Source organism: Microcaecilia unicolor, chromosome 3 (assembly GCF_901765095.1).
Source record: "Microcaecilia unicolor chromosome 3, aMicUni1.1, whole genome shotgun sequence".
NCBI lineage: Eukaryota > Metazoa > Chordata > Amphibia > Gymnophiona > Siphonopidae > Microcaecilia > Microcaecilia unicolor.
Window position 1 is genome coordinate 271,421,155 of NC_044033.1, and position 21,571 is coordinate 271,442,725.

A 21,571-nucleotide genomic window follows, 5' to 3' on the forward strand; every position below is an offset into this window, starting at 1 on the left:
CTGATGTTCTACAAAAGTGTTGTTAATTCTTTACAAATAAAATATGAAATGCATGCAACCATATCCTTTTTCAAATGAAGTAGATACTGTACTTTTCTATCGATGATTGGAGTTCTTATTTATTTGTATGAGAAGTATTTCTTTTTAATGTAAACCGTTGTTTTGCAATAGCAATAAGAAACGGTATATAAAATGAATAAATGATAAATGAAACCAAAGACCTCCAACTCTTTGAGCCTAGCTTGTCTTGTGACCTGATAAACTGAATGTCCCAACTTGACAGAAATACTCCCAAGCCAGTGGAGATTTGCTAGCTGTTCCTTTGCTGCAAGAGTTCAGCGGTGGCACTTTTTGTTCTCTTACTGTTGCCAGTTTAAAGCCATCAGTACACTGACAAATAGGACAAAATGTAATGCAAACACATTGCTGATGTGGACCTAGATACTAGGCCTGATCCAGCAGTTAACATAAAAACCCTCTTTTGCTGCTGCTGTTGCCAAGCCCTGCCCCGTACCATACTTGACTTATAACTGTCCATGAGCATAGTAGGGAGGGGAACACCCATCTGCCACTGCTGAATCCTCTCCTTAGTTCCCCTTTCTGGACTGCTGTGGATTTTATCACTACTGCCCTATAGCAGTAGTAGAGCGGTGAAAGTAAAAATCCAGTGTGGGGCCTGTTGCAGGACAGCAATGACAAAGGCAATGGCAGGCTCAGATGGAGACACAGTAGCAATGCTCCAGCGTCTATAAGAATTTGGTGCCGGAAGCAGTTGTTCATATTGCCTGTGCCTAAATCTGAGCTTGGCATCCAAATCTGATAGAAGAAACCTCTGTTGTCTTAGAGAAGATAATGTTAAATGTAAACAGTAACCTGTGTGTACAACGCAATATTTCATAGTTAACATAATAAGGTAGTCTTCAGTCAATGAAAATGTTTGCCATTTATTTGTAACCCCAAGGAGGGGTACCACTTGATATAGAAGGTCTTACTCTTGGCCAGTTGTTCTAAACCCTGACATGGATCCTCTGACAGGAGATAGGATTTACTTTTAAGGCCCAGGGTCATTGACTGGAAACAGTTCTAAAGTGACTGCACATAAATATTGATGTTCCAAAATATAAACTCTTTACTGGGAATCTTCTTTAAAATGATAAAAAGGTTGCAAATGGTAACAGGGTTAGCTGCAGTTTTCACACAATACATTTACAAGCAGAATATGGATTTCTGTCCTTGCTGGATCACTCTCTATGGACACCCCCACTTGCCTTGTGCAGTTTAGGTTTAATAGTTTAAAAGAACTTGATATACCACCTTTCGGAATTATCAAAGTGGTATTAAAAGGTAGAAAAGAACACCTTTAAAAATAGGAAAGAACCCATTTAACAAGACTAGACATTTCACGCACATCAAACTTGAGGAGACAAAAGGCACATACTAACCTTTAGCCTACCACCATTCTTATGCAAATGCATTTTGAAAAAAAACCTTAATCTCCCCTTAAATAATGTTGATGATTTCTCCTATCTCAATGGGAGTTGATTCCACAACACTGGTACCTTAGAAGGCACTTTCCCTAGTGACCATTAATCTTGCCTGAACATTCCCTGGGATCACTTATTGATTAGTGACCCCCCGACCTCAATTTTATTCCTGGCAAATATGACAGTGGCACCAAATAGCCTGGAACCCCCTCATATAAGATTTTATGCACTACAGTTAAGACTTTATAAGATGCCCTGAATTCCACTTGCAACCAAAGGAACTGTAAATATATAGGAGTCGCCCGTTTCTGGTTCCAATCCCTCCCAACAAATGAATTGCAGAATTATGCAACATTCTAAGTTGCCTCAACAAATATCGAGGCAACCCAAGACATACCACATTTCTATAATCTAGGCGGGCAATAACAAAAGAGTGCACCAGCATATGCAAGGTGGTGGTATCAAAATAAGATCTTGCTGCACGCAACATACGTTATCGCATCAACACACATGCACACACACACAACTCTCGATATTTGACAATCATAATTCACTATCAATAAATACCTCTAAATATCAAAACAAATCACTTAATAAAACCTTCCCTTCCAAGGACTTAGGCAACAGCAACGGACATGGAAGATGACCAGTCAACCAACACAATCTCATCTTTTCCACATTAAGCATTAATTTATTTCTCCTCAGCCATACTGCAATAATTACCAGACATTAATTCATAATCTCCAACTGTGGATTACGTGGGGGGAAAGCCTATTAGCAAAATATCTGCATATGCATGAATTTTAATAGTAAACCTTTCTATTAACATAATCAACAGGGCAAGAAACAAATTAAATAAAAGTGGAGAAAGCATGGAGCCTTGCGGAACTCCACAACATGTTTCCAACCAGGAAGACTGCCTTCCTCCATCCAACATAGTGTATGTCCTTTCAGTAAAAAAAGACTGAAACCACTCATAAACCCTGCCTTTCATCCAATAACCTTTAATCGTTCCAAAAGCAAACCAGTATCAAACAAATCTAAGACTGAAGCTAAATCCAGTGAAATGGCCAATGTCACCCTTCCAGAGTCTAACCCTACCCTCACATTCAAAAGCATTAAAGCCATGAGTGACTCCACCCCACAACCCTTTCTAAACCCAGCCTGGGAAACCAGAAGTAGTTCCTCCCTGGTAACATAATCTGTCAGTGCTGGGCTCTTCTGATTCCCCAAGGATTCTTAGTGTGTGGTGCCTATTCCTCTAAATGTTGAAATCTCCTCTATTTTTTTCTCTTTGAATCCTGGACTAGAACGCTGAATTGGCAACCCTCAACTTTCTCTTCTGTCCTTCCACATGGCTAGGCAGGATCACACACTTTGAACCACTCCTGCAAAGATCTTTTATTCAAGTTTTGAAACAGAGCAGAATAATTTTCTTCTTGAAGACAGACCTCAAAAGAGTTCACATCACTGCTGGATTTCCCAGGAACTGTTTCTTACAGCAAAATTCCAGAAGCCCATCGCAGATTTCTTACTGTGTGGCCCTCAGCACCCACTTGCATAGGAAGATAGAGATAGGAGGCAGACTTCTTCTCTCTATATATTCCAACACCTTTTTTTTGTATTTGTATTCTTTATTAACACTTCAAGAATAGATTTACAACCAGAGCAGAGAAAACCAAAAAGAAAAGCAAGCATACACACCCTAATTCTATATATGGCACTCAAAATCATATGCGCAAATATGGGTATTCATCCAGTTTGCATGTGCAATTTAATTGATAAATGAGCCAAATAGTGCCAATAATTGGGTGCTAGTTAATTATGGGCACTAATTTGCATTAATTTAAATTTGCATGCACATCTTTAGGCGCTAGGATCTACACATAAATATTACAAGTGAATCTGCAAAGGGGCTGCGGCCATGGGAGGGCTATGAGCAGATCAGGGGTGTTCCTGAAATTTTCATGCAGTTTTATAGAATAAGGGAGATCCGTGCCTAATTTAGGTGTGAGAATTTACACCAGGTTTTAGTTGGTGTAAATCCTCATTCCCAAAACTGGGTGTGGATCCTGGCGCTAAATGCTATTCTTTAAATGATGTCCAACTCTGAGTGCAGTGTATAGAATAACGCTTAGTGCTAAGTTTTATCGGCGCCATATACAGAATTCAGTCCACAGTAATTACAAATTTAGGTTTTTCTGTGGACAAGCAAGCATCCAGGGTCATAACATAAATTAAGTTTAGTGATCCTGGTGTAATAAAAGGGCGGGAGAGTGGAGCTGACTTTTAAGTAGTAAAAAGATTTTGCAGGGCTGCTTGTCCAAACCGGCTATCCCTCCTAGAATGATGCTTCAGACAGTAGTGAACAGTGAAGGTGTAGGTAGTAACATAGTAGATGACGGCAGAGAAAGACCTGCACGGTCCATCCAGTCTGCCCAACAAGATAAACTCATATGTGCTACTTTTTGTGTATACCTGACCTTGATTTGTATCTGCCATTTTCAGGGCACAGACCGTAGATGTCTGCCCAGCACTAACCCCGCCTCCCAACCACTAGCCTCGCCTCCCACCACCGGCTCTGCTACCCAATCTCCGCTAAGCTTCTGAGGATTCATTCCTTCTGAGCAGGATTCCTCTATGTTTATCCCACGCATATTTGAATTCCATTACCATTTTATCATCCCCACCACCTCCAGCGGGAGGGCATTCCAAGTATCCACCACTTTCTCCGTGAAAAAATACTTCCTGACATTTTTCTTGAGTCTGCCCCACTTCAATCCCATTTCATGTCCTCTAGTTCTACCGCCTTCCCATCTACAGAAAAGGTTCGTTTGTAGATTAATACCTTTCAAATATTTGAACGTCTGTATCATATCACCCCTGTTTCTCCTTTCCTCCAGGGTATACATATTCAGGTCAGCAAGTCTCTCATACGCCTTGTAACGCAAATCCCATACCATTGTTGTAGCTTTCTTTGCACCACTTCAATTCTTTTTACATCCTTAGCAAGATACAGCCTCCAAAACTGAACACAGTACTCCAGGTGGGACCTCATCAATGACTTCTGCTGGTCACACCTCTCTCTATACAGCCTAGCAACCTTCTAGCTATGGCCACCGCCTTGTCACACTGTTTCGTCACCTTCAGATCCTCAAATACTATCACCCCAAGATCCCTCTCCCCGTCTGTATATATCAGACTCTCATCGCCTAACACATACGTCTCCCATGGATTTCTACTCCCTAAGTGCATCACTTTGCATTTCTTCGCATTGAATTTTAATTGCCAAACCTTAGACCATTCTTCTAGCTTCTGCAAATACTTTTTCATGTTTTCCACTCCCTCCTGGGTGTGCAGTCTGTTACAAATCTTATTATTATCCGCAAAAAGGCAAACTTTACCTTCTAAGCCTTTGGCAATGTCACTCACAAATATATTGAACAGAATCAGCCCCAGCACCGATCCCTGAGGCACTCCACTACTCACCTTTCCCTCATCCGAGCGAATTCCATTAACCACCACCCTCTGGCGTCTGTCCCTCAACCAGTTCCTAATCCAGTTCACCACGTCGGGTCCTATCTTCAGCCTGTCAAGCTTATTCAAGAGCCTCCTGTGGGGAACCATGTCAAAAGCTTTGCTGAAATCTAAGTAGATTATGTCTATAGCACGTCCATGATTCAATTCTCCGGTCACCCAGTCAAAGAATTCAGTGAGATTCGTTTGGCACGATTTACCTTTGGTAAAACCATGTTGTCTCGGATCTTGCAACTTATTGGCTTCCATGAAATTCACTATCCTTTCATTCAGCATCGCTTCCATTACTTTTCCAATAACCGAAGTGAGGCTTACCGGCCTGTAGTTTCCAGCTTCTTCCCTATCACCACTTTTGTGAAGAGGGACCACATCCGCTGTTCTCCAATCCCACGGAACCTCTCCCGTCTCCAAGGATTTATTAAACAAATCTTTAAGAGGAGCCGCCAGAACCTCTCTGAGCTCCCTCAATATCCTGGGGTGGATCCCGTCCGGTCCCACAGTTTTGTCCACCTTTAGATTTTCAAGTTGTTCATACACACTCTCTTCCATGAGCGGTGCTATATCCACTCCATTCTCCTATGTACTTTTGCCAGTCAATCATGGTCCTCCAGGATTTTCTTCTGTGAAAATAGAACAAAAGTATCTATTTAGCAAATTTGTTTTTTCTTCATCATTATGTACATAGCAGTTCGCAGCATCTTTCAGTCTCACAATTCCCTTTTTAGTCGTCCTCCTTTCACTAATATACCTGAAGAAATTTTTGTCACCCCTCCTTACATTTCTAGCCACCAATTTGAGAGAGGCACGTTTTCTTTCAGCTGTTAAATCACCTTTGGAGTTCCTGAAGAAGTGACCATGAAATCCTGCAGAGTTGAACTCGAGGAGGTTGATTGCGGTAAAGATGAAGAAAAAGATACAATGTAGCAGAGTGTGGGAACTCCTGAGAAACTAAAATATCTACAGCGCGAGCACGCTATATTCTTTAAAGGGAGAAGCGGTGAAGCACCATCTGAGACCACTAAGAGTGGGCATCGTGGATTGTAAGGCGACTCAGAGGCGGATCACTGTCTCATAAGCTAAGTGCCTGTATTACAGCATTTATAACCGATTCATCAAATAGCGCTATGGACACATAGCATATCAAAGTTTTCAAGTATCAGAGACAGAAAAAGTAATCATAGAAGTGATATTCCCTATATTAGATAATTAGCGCGTGTTTAGGTGCAAGACACTGGATAGAGTGAATGAGAGAATATATCCAGATATTTTAGGTATGGTATTGCATTTATGGTTTACTTTAGAGCACATAAGGGTCTTTGCTCACAAGTAAAAAAAACAAAAGATAGTGAAGATATTCTATGATTGAGAAGCTTGTCCACCCCCCTGGGGCATAAATCGTACTGTAACACATTGTATTTCCATCATTCACAATGTATTGTAAGCCACACTGAGCCCGCAAATAGGTGGGAAAATGTGGGATAATCGTACTGTAACACGTTGTATTTCCATCATTCACAATGTATTGTAAGCCACACTGAGACCGCAAATAGGTGGGAAAATATGGGATACAAATGCAATAAAATAAAAATAAATAAAAAATCACTTTGGTGTAGTCCCGTTTGGGTGAGTTTGCACTCTGAGATTTCTCCACTATTATATAAAAATAGTTTAACAGTTGTTGATTGGACACTGGATCATTTATATTCTCTCATTTTCTCTTTCCTCATTATACCCTGGTTCTTTGGTGATTTCAATAAAAGTAGAGCAGAAATGGGCTACTGAAGCTGCCATGGCTCTTACATTATGAGCCGTGACCCAGCCATGAAGGGTCAGCCCAGCCTGAGTATCCATGTAAGAGATACAGTCAGCCAGCTAAGTAGATATAGTATGTTTGGTGATGGGAATCCTTAACCTGTTTAGGAATGAAGGATACAAATGCTGGGAGGACTTCCTATGAGGTTTTGTACACTCCTGATAACATGCTAGGGCATGCTTGCAGTCTAAAGTATGCAGTGTTGCTTCTCCAGGATGAGAATGTGCTATGTATATATTGCATTGTATAGGAGGCAATGTGACGGGGCACTTTATGCAATTAATCTTGCGATTAAAATTTTTAATCATGGTTAATTCTGCGATTATAAGTTTCGATTGATATACAGCCCTAATATTGATATAATAATAATATCAATAGATCTCTTGCAGGATAGAAGTTATATAATTCTGACACTTCACTGTGTAGGCATGTTTATCATTGTTTACTTACCTGTAGCAGGTGTTCTTCATGGACAGCAGGCATATATTCACACATCCCTCCTGCCTCCCCTTGGAGTTGTCTTAGCTTTATTAACTGTACTGTTGATCCCACGCTCGAACATTGGGAGGGAAGGTCCCCGCACATGCAGGGTGGGGGCAGTGTATCAGATTTAAAATGACAGTGCACTAGGCAGTGTCTACCAGACTCTGTGAATGATGCCACCCAAATGTGAGAATATATGCCTGATGTCCGCAGAGAACACCTGCTACAGGTAAGTAACTGAGTTTTTGCAAGAGGAAGACATATGGTGGCCAAGAATTGTGGACATCAGCCTTTACACCTATCCAAAACATGCACAAGTGCCAGCATGTGCAAAGGCTGATATCAGCACACCCCACCAGCCCCCAGACACCCCTTCCCAGTGACAATACACGTTCCTCTAACACGCCTCAACAGCAAGAGCTCCCTCACCCCTGATTGCCCACTGGTATACAAGCACCCTATCCCTGTAACATAAGAACATAAACATTGCCATACTGGGACAGACCAAAGGTCCATCAAGCCCAACATCCTGTTTCCAACAGTGGCCAATCCAGGTCACAAATACCTGGCAAGATCCCAAAAGAATAAAAAAGATTTTGTGCTGCATATTCCAGGAAAAAGGAGTGGATTTTCCCGAGTCCATCTTAATAATGGCTTATGGACTTTATTTTAAAGAAGTTATCCCATCCCCATTTATCATAGTGTAGTCGTGGCCGAGTGGTTAATACAATGGACTAGAAATCCATTGGGGTCTCCACGCACAGGTTCGAATCGTGCCGACTACGGTCAAGTTTTTGAGTGGAGGAGTGGCCTAGTGGTTAGAGCACCGGTCTTGCAATCCAGAGGTGGCCAGTTCAAATCCCACTGCTGCTCCTTGTGATCTTGGGCAAGTCACTTAACCCTCCATTGCCTCAGGTACAAACACACATTGTGAGTCCTCCTGGGACAGAGAAATATCCAGTGTACCTGAATGTAACTCACCTTGAGCTACTACTGAAAAAGGTGTGAGCAAAATCTAAATAAATAAATCATTTCCATTGCCCTTCTATATATATATATATATTGGAATACTATATAGGTCTCCCAAAGTTGGGTGTGCAAGAGTTTGGGCACAGATCTCAGGTCCACATGTAATTAGCTAATTAAGTGATAATCAGTTATTAGTGTTAACAAACACTTAATAGCAGTAATTAGGAGTTATGCATGAATCTGCTCTCTGCCCTATTCTATAACATGAGTGCCTAAATATCATGGTTCATAGTGTGCAGCTCCAAAGAGGGCATAGCCATGGGAGGAGTATGGGTGGGTCAGGGGCATTTCCAGAAATTAGGCACGATGTTACAGAATACCAGCATGTGCATGTCTAACTGCCATCAATTGGGTGTGAGCATTTACATCAGCTTTTGGCAGTAGTACATGCTCACACCCAAAGTTAGGCATGAAATATGCACTAAGCTAGTATTCTGTAAAGGTCGTTCCATGCAGAGCGCCCTCTACAAAATACTAGCTTAGCGCGGATCATCCCGGTGCCTAACTTTGGATGCCATTTATTGAATTTCCCCCAATATTTGAAGTGCATCGCACCATGGAGCAATACGATGGCATTATTTATTCTCAATTGTGTTCTCCATTCCTTTCTCAATAATTCCTAACATTCTATTTGTTTTCATAGCTGCCGCTGCACACTGAGCAAAGAGTTCCAATGTATCATCAGCAATGACACCTAAATCCTTTTTCCGGACATTGACTCCTTATGTAGAATCTTGTATCACATAATTTTGGTTTGGGTTCCTCTTCCCCGTATGCATCATATTGCACTTGCTCGCATTAAATTTCATGCCTAGTGTCCTGTTTTTATAAGGTCCTCTTGTAATTTTTCACAATCCTCTTGTCATTTAACAACTTTGTGTCATTGTCAAATTTAATCACCTCACTCATTATTCCTATTTCAAGATCATTTATAAATATGCAAAAAAACAGCAGTCCCAGCACAGACCCTTGAGGAATCCCACTATTTATCCCTCTTCGTTGAGAATATTGACCATTTAACCCTACTCTCTTTCCTTTCTTTTAGGACTTTTATTAAGCTGCATTAATTAATGATTCCCATGCAGTAAATGAGAGGATGCCCATAGGAATTGAATGGGCTTCCTCTCATTTGCCACATCAGGAATCGCTAATGCGGCTTAGGCCCTTAATCAGTTTTTGTTCTAGAATATGACACTGCTTCCTATCACATGACTTTCTAATTTCCTCAGGAGTTGTTCATGAGGTACTTTGTCAAATACCTTCTGAAAATTCAGATACGCAGTATCAATTGGCTCACCTTTATCCACATGTTTATTCACCCCTTCACAGAAATGTAGCAGATTGATGAGGCAAGATTTCCCTTGGATAAATCCATTTTGGTATTGTCCCATTAATCCATGCCTATATATACTCAGTAATTTTGTTTTGTTTAAATAATAGTCTGTACCATTTTGCCCAGCATCAACTTCAGGCTCACCAGTCTATATTTTTCTGGGTCACCTCTGGAACCCTTTTTAAAACTGGAATTACATTGGCCACCCTCTGATCTTCCGGTACCATGTTTGATTTTAAAGACACATTACATATCACTAATAATAGCTCTGCAAGTTCATTTTTTAGTTCTGTATTCCATCCTGTCCAGCTGATTTCCTACTTTTTAGTTTGTCAATTGTCCCATTATATCTTCCAGGTTAATAGAGATTTGTTTCAAATCCTATGACTCATCACCGTTCGATACTGGGGTGTCCCTGGTGGTCTAGTGGGAGCAAGAGCAATCCCCAGTTGCTACTGCTCTGTCCAGGCCGAGGTTCAAAATGGCATCAGTTGATCTCTGGTAGTAGATTTGTGTTACTATCACTAGAGATCAAGATGAAAAATAAGGAACCCATGATAAGAGCTGGAAGGTAGGAGGGACTTATCTGCCGGTGTGAGATTGGGGGGTCTTGCTGTCAGGGGATTTGTAATGGGTAGTCATTGTTGGGGTGGGTGTTGGGAGGGGGAACATGCTATGATCAGAGGTAGAGAGGGTGGCATGCCTAATACAGGAGGGGATTGGGGATGCATGGATGTTGGGAGCTGCAATTTTATATAAAATCTGTTTATTAACACAACAGCATGTTAATATAAATGTTATACAGCCAGGTAGGCTACAATTGCATGTTTTACACATCGATGTGAGAGATCAAAGAGCTGGATATTAAAAGGATTTATGCTCCTAACATCGAGAGTTATGCTCCTAAATTGACCTCTTTGAATATTTACTATATCTGAGTGCCTAAATTTATATTCAAATTTTCATTAAACTTGTAAATTTAGTTTTATGGTAAGTACTATGAGGAATAATTGCTATGGTATTGAATCAGTTTAACCTCTTTTGAAAGATGCAAGACGATTTGAAAAAGAGATGGCTAAGGGGGAATTTGATTAAGGTCTACAAAATCCTGAGTGGTGTAGAACAGGTAACATAGTAAATGACGAAAGATAAAGACCTGCACGGCCCATCCAGTCTGCCCAACAAGATAAACTCATTTTACAGAATATGTGATACTTTATAAATATACCCGAGTTTGATTTGTCCTTGCTTTTCTCAGGGCACAGACCGTAGAAGTCTGCCCAGTACTGTTCTTGTACTAAGTTCTGAAGCTAACATCGAAGCCCCTTAAATGTACACTGCAGCCAATCCCTTATCTATTCAGTCACGATCAGGGCATAGACTGTAGAAGTCTGCCCAGCTCCCATTTTGTTTCCAATTACCGGCGTCGCCACCCAATCTCCGCTAAGATTCCACGGAACCATTCCTTCTAAACAGGATTCCTTTGTGTTTATCCCACACATGTTTGAATTCCATTACCGTTTTCATCTCCACCACCTCCCTTGGGAGGGCGTTCCACATCCACCACCCTCTCCGTGAAAAAATACTTCCTATCATTAGTCCTGAGTCTGCCCCCTTCAACCTCAATTCATGTCCTCTAGTTCTACCGCCTTCCCGTCTCCGGAAAAGGTTCGTTTGCTGATTAATACCTTTCAAATATTTGAACGTCTGTATCATATCACCCCTGTTTCTCCTTTCCTCCAAGGTATAAATGTTCAGGTCAGCAAGTCTCTCCTCGTACGGTTTGCAACGCAAATCCCATACCATTTTCGTAGCTTTTCTTTACACCGCTTCCAGTCATTTTACATCTTTAGCAAGATACGGCCTCCAAAACTGAACTGAATACTCCAAGTGGGGCCTCACCAACAACTTGTAGAGGGACATCAACACCTCCTTTCTTCTGCTGGTTATGCCCCTCTCTACGCAGCCTAGCATCCTTCTGGCCACGGCCGTCGCCTTGTCGCATTGTTTCTTCAGATCCTCTGACACCAACACCCCAAGGTCTCTCTCCTGAGTCGAGCTTACTAATCTCTCCCCTCCTATCTGGTATCTCTCTTTTGGGTTTCTGCACCCCAAGTGCATCACTCTACACTTTTTGGCATTAAATTTTAACTGATATGAAATTACAAGAAACTGTTTTATTCACTACCTTATCTTTTTTATATATTTTTTAATTTGCTGTGAAAATAAACTCTAAAGCTATTTGTGTGCTATCTTTAAAGTGCAGTCTATGAAGTGCTCAGTAAAATACATATCACTCCGGCTAGTCAGTTGATCAGCAATATGTAGTACTCGACATCATTGCACTTCAGCCCTCCCTCTCTCCTTATATTTATGCAGAGTATTTCTTAAAGATGTATCAGATACAATCGTAACAACTTTTGTAGAATAGTACTTAGCTTGGGACTGGTACCATATGTTCTTCTGAATACTGTAGAGTACCTCGCAGTGGATTACCGGAGTTCTATGGATGAGTGGACATAATCGGGAAGTGAATAAAATATGCCGACTTGCTAATTCACTATGTTCGGCTCTCTCTTCGTACTCTCCTTGTTCTCTGATTCTTAGTTTTAACTGCCAGACCCTCGACCATTCTTCTAACGTTCGGAGATCCCTTCTCATCGTTTCTACTCCCTCCAGGGTATCCACTCTATTGGCTATTTTCGTGTCATCCGCAAAAAGGCACATCTTTGCTTCCAACCCTTCAGCAATATCTCCCACAAATATATTAAATAGATTGAAACGTCTTTCTTTTTAGACATGGATGTTTCTTCCCATTTGAAAATCACTGTTGGACATCCTACTTTTGGCTCTCCCTAGTCTCGCCCAAAAAGACGTCCCCTTGCTATTTGGACAAACTGCAGTATGTAACGTCCAAATTCTGACTTTTCAAAATTGGCATTTGAACGTTTTTAGCAGATGGACCTTTTTGTTTTTAGGCATTTTGAGGCAGGGGCATAGCCCGACCTGACATTTTGGGAGGGCCCAGAGTTAACATGGGGAGGGGGGCACTTGATAACAGATTTCTAAGCAGACCATCTTTCCTACATCAACATAAACCACATACACACGGAAAATTTGGAGACACATTTTTAAATGAAGTTGCATTATCCCATAACTTAAACTTTGTCATTATAGTAGACTTGAGCCTGTTCAGCTTCTCAACACACATCACAGAATCCTGCAAAATAATTACTGCAGTGGCACATATCCCTCTACTTTGCTTTATAACAAATATGAAATGCTTTATTAAGCTGTATTAATAAAATAAGGAAATACCTTTGAAGTTGTCTTTTCTCTTCCTCTTGTTCTACTGCTTTCTCTCCTTTTTGAGGCTGACATTCACCATTTCAAGTCCCTGGACTTCCTGACCATGTTCCTTCCACCCCCTCGACTTATGAAGGGGCAGACAAATAAAGGATTGTCATTGATTAGAAAAAATCTTTGAAATTGTCTCACTGTGATAGCAGCTGAGAGGTGTCCATAGCAGTGTGGACAATATAACCAGGCAGACTGGATGACTAAATGTTTTCTTCTATTGTAATTTACTATCCTGCTTATAATCGAAATAGAAAAATGCCTATATTGTGACCCAAATCGGGAGATAGACGTTTATCTCACAAAAACGAATAAAGCGGTATAATCGAAAGCCGAATTTGGACGTTTTCAACTGCACTCCGTCGCGGATGCGGACAAAGTTGATGGGGGCGTGTCGAAGGCGTGGTGAAGGCGGAACTGGGGCGTGGTTATCGGCCGATCAGAGATGGGCGCCTTTCACCGATAATGGAAAAAAATATGCGTTTGTAGCAAGAATTTAGGGCACTTTTCCTGGACCCTGTTTTTCCACGAATAAGGCCCCAATAAGTGCCCTAAATGACCAGATGACCACTGGAGGGAATCGGGGATGACCTCCCCTGACTCCCCCAGTGGTCACAAACCCCCTCCCACCACAAAATATGCCGTTTCACAACTGTTTATTTTCACCCTCAAATGTCATACCCACCTCCCTGGCAGCAGTATGCAGGTCACTGGAGCAGTTATTAGGGGGTGCAGTGGACTTCAGGCAGGTGGACCCAGGCCCATCCCCCCCCCCCCCCCCCACCTGTTACACTTGTGCTGGTAAATGGGAGCCCTCCAAACCGCCCCCCAAACCCACTGTACCCACATGTAGGTGCCCCCCTTCACCCCTTAGGGCTATAGTAATGGTGTAGACTTGTGGGCAGTGGGTTTTGAGGGGGATTTGGGGGGCTCAACACCCAAGGGAAGGGTGCTATGCACCTGGGAGCTCTTTTACCTTTTTTTTTGTTTTTGTAGAAGTGCCCCCTAGGGTGCCCGGTTGGTGTCCTGGCATGTGAGGGGGACCAGTGCACTACGAATCCTGGCCCCTCCCACAAATAAATGTCTTGGAGTTATTCGTTTTTGAGCTGGGCGCTTTCATTTTCCATTATCGCTGAAAAACAAAAACGCCCAGCTCACAAATTGTCGAATAAAACATGGACGTCTATTTTTTGCGAAAATACAGTTCGGTCCGCCCCTTCACGGATCCGTTCTCGGAGATAAACGCCCATGGAGATAGACGTTTCCGTTCGATTATGCCCCTTCATGCTTCTCAGTTGACTGAAGAATGGGCACTAAGGGATTTTTTTTTTTTTCTTGCTGTTGTGGGTAGCAGCAATGCTGCTGTGATCAAGTTTCCTTTCTTCTTTGCTGTGAGGCCTCCCCCTTGCAAACACTATCCCTGCCAGGTAAGTGCAGTATTCACCTGTAGCAGCCACCTCACTCTTCAGTACATCTGCCAGGGCTCAGCTGCATGGGCAGGGAATAGATCCTAGAGCAGGTACAGAGGAAGATGCTGGCAATGAACCAGGCTGGAGATCAGGTACTCAAGAAAAAGGCTGTCTCAGATAAGGAGAAATCCAGAAGATGGCTACATTCTGTTACAAGAAGCAGCAGAGATGTATCTTTACTGACTCTCCAGGACATGTCTCCAAGTTGGTGAATTTTCTACAAACCAAGACAAGAATGAACCTCACCCCAATATCAAGGTATCTTAGAGATGATATTTATTTATTTATAACATTTGTATCCCACATTGTCCCACCCATTTGCAGGCTCAATGTGGCTTACATAATTCCGCAAGTGGTGATTACCAGTTCCGGATCGGAGAAATACATAGTTGGGGTAAAGGGACAAATTTGGTTAGGTTACAAGAGGAAAGTTCGTCCTATGATAAGAGCTAAAGGTAATAGGTTAAACTTCATTCATGACGAAAAAAGCTTGAATAATTAAGATCATTAAACTGGAAATCAGATAATTAGCAAAATGTTGCGTTCTCGAGGACCTTGGCATTCTGTCAGGTCCTCGAGGCAGGACTGGAGTACGTGAGCCCTTGGGCCACTGCCGAGGAGCGGCAGCGGCAGGCAAGACCACCTCGGGACTGGAAACACAGAAGAGCAGTACTGGAACTCTGGACTGGAGTAGAACAAGGCAGGCAACTAGAACAGATGAGACAGGAACAGCTTCACCTGCACCTAGCCACCGTTCCTCCGAAGTTGAGCTCCGAAGTGCAGGCGGCCGGCAGGACTTGCAGGATAAGGCAGGAACTGAAGATCCAGAGGACCCACCCTGGGTCTGGGATACACGAGGGCGACAGGGCACAGAACTAGACTCAGACAGTGTGCTGCTGCACAGCCACTAGCAAGACCCAGAAGACAGACCAAGGAACACAAGGTGTACAGAAGCCTAGCAGGAGCAAGGATTAGGGCAGCATACACACTAGGCAGAATGGGGATCCGGGAATACCCACAGGGTAAACCCTCTAGCTAGGTGGAGACAGGATACAGGAATAACCACCCAGGAAATACACACTAGCTAGACAGATACAGGATTCAGGATATACAAGCAGGGTAGGCACACAGGCTAGGCAAGGCAGGACTTAGGGTAAAGAGAGAAAACCAGGAAGAACAGGTCAGGGGTCTTGGGCTGGCAGCAGAGCAAACAGAGTAACCAGGAATAACAGGCCAAGGGTCTTTGGGGCAGACAGGAGAACAGACAGAGTAAACCAGGACAAAGGCTTCACCCCAACCCAGGGTAAGCCAGGGACAGAGGCTTCACCCCAAACACAGGGTAAGCCAGGAAGGACCCGCAGTCCACAGACAGAGGCTTCACCCCAACTCAGGGTAAGCCAGGAAGGACCGCAGTCCACAGACAGACAGTGGCAGGGAAGACCCCCACGGAAGGACAACAGAGACACAGACACAGAAAGAAGCTGGGCTGGAACCCAGAGAGAGGCTAAGCAGTAGTGCAGCAGACACTTACTAACCTGACCTGGCCTAAGAGCATAACACTTATGCAAAGGCACTGACTGCAAGCACAGCACTTCCTTATGAAGGCTCTCACTGATGAGTCACCAGCAGTAGGACAGAAGCAGGAAGTACACTGACCCCAAAGAGAGGCTTGACACACATAGGAAGTGAGCCCACAGGAAAGACAAGCAGGAGCCATCTTGGAAGCTGGCACAGAGCCGGTGGCAACCATCTTAGATGCTGGCTCCCTAGAGAGGCATAGCCCACACAGGTGAGGTCTAGTGAAGCAATCAGCACAGAGACTAGAGACAAGACAAACACAAAGACAGACAGAAGCCAGCAGAGCTGCTGGCCCCCAGAAATGAGGTGGTCACAGCCACAGACGTGACACAAAAACAGTAGAGATATAGAGAATACATGTTCTCAGATGCACAAAGAATGCTGGTCTCAGCAGTTGAATTGTACCTGAAGAGAGATTTCTTCTGCAATTGCTAACATAGAACAACATATAAAGGCAACATATCAAAATGCATTTGGATAATCTTTTTAATCAGGCTGATGGCTCCCAGTACAATTGAGAGAATTTCTGTATCTTTCTAGCACATTTTCTTTGTCTCTATTAGTACTTGAGTATTTTCTTTTCCTCCATATATAGTACAGAATAATCATCAATATATCTATGCTCTTGTACTTTTTTCTATTATGATATCCATTTCTTTGCATCAAGCTTTTTATCTATGAGGATAGGAATGTCGCGGATGATCACAATTTCTTCTTTCTCCATACTCCTGTTCAGGTCATATTTTTTTTATGGATACATAGCTTCCAGGAACCGTGCTACCTTAATACTCCTTTCTGTCATCAGCACTTCACACCTATGCCTTAAAATCCGCATTTGTCTGTTGCATAGTTTTGTTTTTTAATTTTCACTGATGCTGACTGTGAACCATCATTGTCTGTAGTACATATTCTTTGCTGCAATTATCAATATCTGTTCTTCATGTCAAAATTCTTCTCTTAACCATTCCAGTGTCAGGTTTTATTATTTATTTATTGCATTTGTATCCCACATTCCCCCACCTATTTGCAGGCTCAATGTGGCTTACATAGATTTGTTAACATTGTCATTTCAGGATATCAGATACAGTTAGTAATGTGTAGTAATCAAGGAAAAGAAGAAGGAAGAGAGTGATTAGGGTAGTTATAGAAGGTGGGCGTTCATAATTGAGTGGGTTGGTGAGGTGACTTAGTGAGGTTATAGGTTCTCATTGTAGGCCTTGTTGAAGAATGTTTTCAGAGATTTTCGAAAGATAGTTGTTTCTTTGATTGCTTTCAAGTCTGTAGGTAATGCATTCCATAACTGCGTGCTCATGTAGGAGAAGGTAGTGACATGCATCAGCTTGTATATAAGTCCTTTGCAGCTGGGGTAGTACAGGTTGAGAAATTTTCAGGCTGATCTTGTGGCGTTTCTGGAAGGTAGGTCCACGAGGTTTGGCATGTAGATTGGGGCGTCTGTATGAATGATTTTGTGTACAATCATGCAGATCTTGAACGCAATGCGTTCCTTAAGTGGGAGCCACTGAAGTTTCTTAGGGGTTTTGCACTTTCATATTTGGTTTTTCCAAATATGAGTCTGGCGGCTGTATTCTGGGCAGTTTGGAGTTTTTTGATTGTCTGTTCTTTGCACCCAGCATATAGTGCATTGCAGTAGTCCAGATGGCTTATTACCATTGATTGTACCAGGGTACGGAAGATGTATCTCGGGAAGAAAGGTTTTACTCTTTTAAGTTTCCACATGGTGTAGAACATCTTTTTCGTCGTGTTTTTCACATGGGTATCGAGAGTGAGGTTTCGATCAATGGTGACTCCGAGAATTTTCAAGTTTTGTGAGACAGGAAGGGAACAGTATGGTGTGACTATGGTGGTGAAGTTTTTTGTGTTATGTTGTGAGGTGAGTACGAGACATTGTGTTTTTTCTGCGTTAAGTTTTAGTTGTAATGCATCTGTCCAATTGTGCATTATTTGGAGGCTTTGGTTGATCTCGTTGGTGATTTCATTTAAATCATGTTTGAATGGGATGTAAATTGTGACGTCATCTGCATAAATGTAGGGTTTGAGGTTTTGATCAGCTAGTAGTTTGGCTAGAGATATCATCATTGGGTTGAATAATGTTGGTGAGAGAGGGGATCCCTGGGGGACTCCACATTCAGGTATCCATGGGGGTGCCTCCTACTCCGAAGTATTCTAGTATATGTATTAGTATATCATGGTTAACCATGTCAAAGGCGCTGGACATGTCGAATTACAGGAGGAGGATGTTGTTACCAGTCGCAATTGCCTGTTTGAATGAGTTCATTGCGGACACTAGTACAGTTTCGGTGCTGTGATTTGTCCGAAATCCTGATTGGGACTCGTGTAGAATTGAGTGTTTATTTAGGTATTCAGTGAGTTGTTTCATCACTATGCCTTCTATGAGTTTGGTCATGAGTGGAATAGATGCTACTGGTTGATAGTTGGTTAGGTCCATTGTCTTTTTTTTTTTTTCGCATCTTTCGGTAACGGAGTGAGTAGGATGTTTCCTTTATTCGTGGGAAAGAGTCCATTTTGAAGCCTGTAATTTATGTGGTTCGTGAGGTCTGTTTTGAATTCTTATCTTAACCATTCCAGTGTCAGGTTTTAATCTACTTGTTTCTGAAGTAACTCTCTATGGGACTCATTTTCAGACTCTCTATGGGACTCATTTTCAAAGCACTTAGACTTACAAAGGTCTACAGGTTACTATGGGGCTCATTTGAGAAAAAAAACATTTAAAAAGTGTCATATTTGGACAGATTTCTACTCAAAACATCCAAATCTGGGCAAGTCACTTAACCCTCCATTGCCTGCCGCATTGAGCCTGCCATGAGTGGGAAAGTGCGGGGTACAAATGTAACAAAAAAAAAAAAATCAGTATTTTCAAAACCTGTTTCAGCAGATACAATAAGATGTGTACCTGGGAGCATTTATATGAATTCCACAGCAATTGCCCATAGGGTGCCTCATTGCTGTCCTGGGATGTCTGGGGGACCAGTCTACTAAAAATGCTGGCCCCTCCTACATCCCAATGGTTTGATTTTTTTTTTTTTTTTTTTCAAAAATGGGTGTATTTCATATTCGGATTTGCTACGTATAGATCAAAACATCCAAAGTCTGACTTAGACGCACTATTGAAAATGCCCCCTATGTAAATTTGTATGTCTAAATGCTTTGAAAATATGCCTCCACATGTCCGTCTATAGTTGTGTTTCAGCCAGTTTTTCTTCCTGGTCAAATCCTTTGAGGAGTTTTTTTTTTTCTCTTGTTTTGCCAGTTCTGGTGCATCTTGCTGGTCAACTGTTCATCATTCCTTCCTTTTGTCAGAACTCTTACTCAAATTTAAGAATCAAAACTGATTGGCCATTTGCTTTTGTATTTGAATTCTTTTTGAGTACTGTGGTCTCTTAATGTTGTTGGTAAGCTTGAAGGCCTCATCACATATGAAATCTATACAATCCGTGCTATTTTATTGCAAACTATGTTCTACATAAACCAAGTGGTAAAGAAAATTTGTTAATAAACTTTTAGCTCTTCAGATATGCAATTGTGGCCATAAATTGGCTCTTACAAAATTGTCTGATGGACAGGACCAGCGAAGCTTTAAATATAGCTTGTATCTTATTCTGTACTGTTGAAACACTATGCTCACGAAAGAATGAGGCGACATCTTTTGCTGTTGAATACATCAGTAATGCTGTCATAGTCCAATGAATCACATAGTTCTCTCTCAAATGATACAAGTGATAGATTAGGGAGGTGGCTGGTGAGCATTGAGGCTCTTGATGCTGTTTTGATCCTGTGTACAGTAGAAAAGAGTTCTACAATGGAGGTTGTCATTGGCAGAGTGACAAGTACTCTTAAAAGAGCATTGACATTTTGGAAGATGCCCACATTGCAGTTGTCTAGCACTTCAATTAATGATGGATAATTTTTACCTTCCGCTATGCTGCATTTTTTATGCTGAACAAACATCGATAATTCTGCTTCTTCTATAGTGATGGCATACAAATTGCATGGGGGCTGTAGATTCTCTCTTTGGCGAAAGGCCTCAGATGTTGGCATACAGGCAGGAGAAGCAGTCATCATTTCATAAGCATCCTCTTGAAAACAATTATTCAGTTCAATTATCTGGCAGTCAATAATCTCATTCCACAAATGTCTCAAATCTTCATTGCTTTGCACACAAGAAGATTTACCCAAAGTGGAAAAAAAAACAATGTATCACAATCTTTGCAGGTAGCTTTGCCTTTTCGAGAGGACAAGACATCCCATTTTTTATTACCATACTTCTCCATGAGCTCATCTGTTTACTTAAGCACTTTTTCAGTCATTTGAACAAAAGTTTATTTGAGACACTATCAGATTAATGTAATTTGTAATAGACACAATGGCACTCTATAGACATTTGTTGGCAAAATCACTAATGTCAAATAATTTTCCAAACATATCTGCCAGAAATAAAAATTTCTTTGTCTTTTTTTTTTGTAGGAGAAATTGAGATTCTGGTTTTGTCTGGCCAGTGGAGATTGAAAATTCAGCAAGCACTTTAAGAACATCATAAAGTATCGGTACTTTTTTCACAGAGCCACATTTTGAGCTCCACCTGCCGATAAAGTTCAAATCATTGTCTAGCAGGAAGCAGTTTTTCTGTACTTCCAAAAAATGTGCATACCTGTGTGTGCTTGTCATAAAACCATGCAAGGAGTTCAGAATTTCAAAAAAAATATGTTAACAGAGGGACATGCTATGCAGAGGACCAGATTGAGGCAATGAGAATTACAGTGCACATAACCCGCCAAAATGTGCGTTTCAAAATCACATGAACACCGTTGTTTCCAGACATCACAGATGCTCCATCAAAGCTGAAGCTAAGGCATAACTCAGGATCTATTTCAAGCACTTTTATGATTGTATCTGAAATCCGTCATTTCTGCTGTCAACAAATCCAAATGCCCTTCCCTTTATTATCCCCTTGTGTGTGTACCTGACACATACTGCAACAAGCTTATGTTTGGAGAGATCTTTGCATGTATGTATGTATTATTAGTTTCATGTATTTCAGATTTGATTTTATATACCAGTAGTAAAGTTGCAGATTCCAACCGCTCATTTTGAAAGTACAGGCTCATTGGAGTTGCATTCTTAGGGAGATTTTTCAAGATGACTTTGTATTTCATCGTTCTGTTTGCTGAGGAGTTTAAACAATTCTAAAAGGTTTCCTTTATTAAAAGCATCCTCGGTCTCTGTAGTGGAATTTCTTGCTGTGCACAGAACATCACAGTATCAAGCACTACTTCATATGTTCACGATTCCTTTCTATAACAATGTTCATGGCATCCTAGTGTAGCTGCTTCAACATGGTTCCACGACCTCTCAGAAGGTGACTCTCTGGCTCATTTTCGAAAGAAAAGGGCGTCCAAAAAGCGATACAAAAGACACATGGGTGTCCCCGTGAAAGAAGGTCGCCCAATGC

The 21,571-nt window shown here is 41.7% G+C and overlaps 1 long non-coding RNA gene and 1 other non-coding gene across 2 annotated transcripts; both read left to right on the forward strand.

The window, feature by feature from the left end:
- Positions 1–8,020: 8,020 nt before the first annotated feature.
- On the forward strand, positions 8,021–8,102 carry TRNAS-AGA. Its single transcript has one exon. It is a non-coding gene; the product is annotated as a tRNA-Ser (tRNA).
- A 2,052-nt stretch (positions 8,103–10,154) lies between these two features.
- LOC115465042 lies at positions 10,155–21,207 on the forward strand. Its single transcript, XR_003941307.1, has 2 exons — positions 10,155–10,250; positions 20,587–21,207. It is a non-coding gene; the product is annotated as an uncharacterized LOC115465042 (long non-coding RNA).
- The last annotated feature ends 364 nt before the right edge of the window (positions 21,208–21,571 follow it).